We start from the raw sequence: 2,873 nt of genomic DNA, 5'->3' as shown, positions 1-2,873 counted from the left end.
CTGGTACCGCTTGGATAGATCTTCCCTAACCTTTTTCTTGATTCCAGCCACAAAGAGTGCTCATTCTCTGGCACTTGAATGTGTTCTTCAAGTTTCTGGAGGATAGGAAGGACTTGGCCACAGGTTGGAGTACTGTCACTCGATACTGTCACTCCAATCTGAAATTGAAAGACACTTGGTCATCTACCTAAAATGAAGAAAATATGGAAATGAAATATTAAAATGAAATATTATGTCTTATACAGTTCCTGTCTCTGTCTCTGAATAAAACCTAGTTATAAATTATATTTATTAGTTACATTTATTAATTAGTCGTATATTCATTTATAAGTTATAAATAGTAATTTAGTTATTCAGTAAATAGTAAATCAGCTGCATGTGCCTAAACACTTACCTAAACCAAGGGGACTCAACGTTGGAAAAAGGATGTAAACCTTTCACTATAAATCTGGTAACAGCCCTGTGGCACTCACCTATTTTCGCTGTGTATATACAGTATATATATATATATATATATATAACCACAAATGCTCATCTTGCACTAGCTCTGCGAAGCGCATGCACGTCTTCACGCATTGCGTAATCACGTTGGAAAGGTCACAAGTGGTTAGGCGAAAAACTTTTTTTTGTAAAGAGTGTTAGACTTTCTTTGCTCGTTCGCTTTATAAACACTGGATCGATACTTCCGTCAATGTCACGTGTGCGTGATTACGTAATGCTTGAGGTCGAGCCAGTGCAAGAGCTAGTGAGCATTTGTGGTTAAAAAGTATATAAATTTGTATTTTTCTTAGATAATGACTGTTCGTTTCATTAGATAAGACTCTTATTCCTCGGCTGGGATCCTGTGGAACTCTTTGAAGCTGCATTGAAACGGCAATTCGGACCTTCAACCTGTTGGCCACCGTTGAAGTCCACTGTAAGGAGAAAAATCCTGGAATGTTTTCCTCAATAAAATTTATTTCTTTTAGACTGAAGAAAGAAAGACATTAACATCTTGGATGACATGGGGGTGAGTAAATGATCAGGAAATGTTTATTCTGGAAGTCAGCTGCTCCTTTAATAGGCTATATACAAATAGTGAGATCTTCAACTATCAAGTCAAGTCAAGTCACCTTTATTTATATAGCGCTTTTAACAATACAGATTGTGTCAAAGCAACTGAACAGCATTAATTAGGAAAATAGTGTGTCAATAATGCAAAATGACAATAGTAAACACTCATTTTTCAGTTAAAGGCAGTTCATCATTGAATTCAGTGATGTCATCATCCAGCTCAGTTCAGTTTAAATAGTATCTTTGCAATCATTTGCAATCAAGTCAACGATATCGCTGGAAATGAAGTGTCCCCAACTAAGCAAGCCAGAGGCGACAGCGGCAAGGAACCAAAACTCCATCGGTGACAGAATGGAGAAAAAACCTTGGGAGAAACCAGGCTCAGTCGGGGGGCCAGTTCTCCTCTGACCAGACAAAACCAGCAGTTCAATTTCAGGCTAGCAAAGTCACATTGTGCAGAGGAATCATCTGGTTCCTGTGGTCTTGTCCCGGTGGTCGTCTGAGACAAGGTCTTTACAGGGGATCTGTATCTGGGGCTCATCTAGTTGTCCTGGTCTCCGCTGTCTTTCAGGGCTGTAGAGGTCCTTTCTAGGTGCTGATCCACCATCTGGTCTGAATATGTACTGGATCCGGGTGACTGCAGTGACCATCTGATCTGGATACAGACTGGATCTGGTGGCAGCGGTGACCTCGGAATAAGAGAGAAACAGACTAATTTTTATTAGCGTAGATGCCATTCTTCTAACGATGTAGCAAGTACATCGGGTGTTATGGGAAGTGTTCCCGGTTCTGGTTGACCTAATTAATGCAGCCTAAAAATCCTTTAACGGATTTGAATATTAGAATCGTATTAGTGTGTTATGTGTAAGCCAGGTTGAAGAGATGGGTCTTTAATCTAGATTTAAACTGACAGAGTGTGTCTGCCTCCCGAACAATGTTAGGTAGGTTATTCCAGAGTTTGGGCGCTAAATAGGAAAAGGATCTGCCGCCCGCCGTTGATTTTGATATTCTAGGTATTATCAAATGGCCAGAGTTTTGAGAACGCAGGCGGACGTGGAGGACTATAATGTAACAAGAGCTCGTTCAAATACTGAGGTTCTAAACCATTCAGGGCTTTATAAGTAATTAGCAAGATTTTAAAATCTATACGTTGTTTAATAGGGAGCCAGTGCAGTGTTGACAGAACTGGGCTAATATGGTCATACTTCCTGGTTCTAGTAAGAACTCTAGCTGCTGCATTTTGGACCAGCTGGAGTTTGTTTATTAAGCGTGCAGAACAACCACCCAATAAAGCATTACAATAATCTAACCTTGAGGTCATAAATGCAGAAATGTTAATCCATGCGTTTATGACCTCAAGGTTAGATTATTGTAATGCTTTATTGGGTGGTTGTTCTGCACGCTTAATAAACAAACTCCAGCTGGTCCAAAATGCAGCAGCTAGAGTTCTTACTAGAACCAGGAAGTATGACCATATTAGCCCGGTTCTGTCAACACTGCACTGGCTCCCTATTAAACATCGTATAGAATGGTTTAGCACCTCAGTATTTGAACGTGATCTTGTTACATTATAGTCCTCCACGTCCGCTGCGTTCTCAAAACTCTGGCCATTTGATAATACCTAGAATATCAAAATCAACTGCGGGCGGCAGATCCTTTTCCTATTTAGCGCCCAAACTCTGGAAAAACCTACCTAACATTGTTCGGGAGGCACACACACACACACACACACACACACACACACACACACACACACACACAGACAGACAGAGCAATGAGCAATCACTGACTGATCAACAGAATAACACAGAGAATTAATC

This window comes from Sinocyclocheilus rhinocerous, unplaced genomic scaffold (assembly GCF_001515625.1).
Source record: "Sinocyclocheilus rhinocerous isolate Xijiao unplaced genomic scaffold, SAMN03320098_v1.1 scaffold2460, whole genome shotgun sequence".
NCBI lineage: Eukaryota > Metazoa > Chordata > Actinopteri > Cypriniformes > Cyprinidae > Sinocyclocheilus > Sinocyclocheilus rhinocerous.
The sequence above is the reverse complement of the archived record's forward strand: the minus strand, read 5'-3'. Positions refer to the sequence as shown.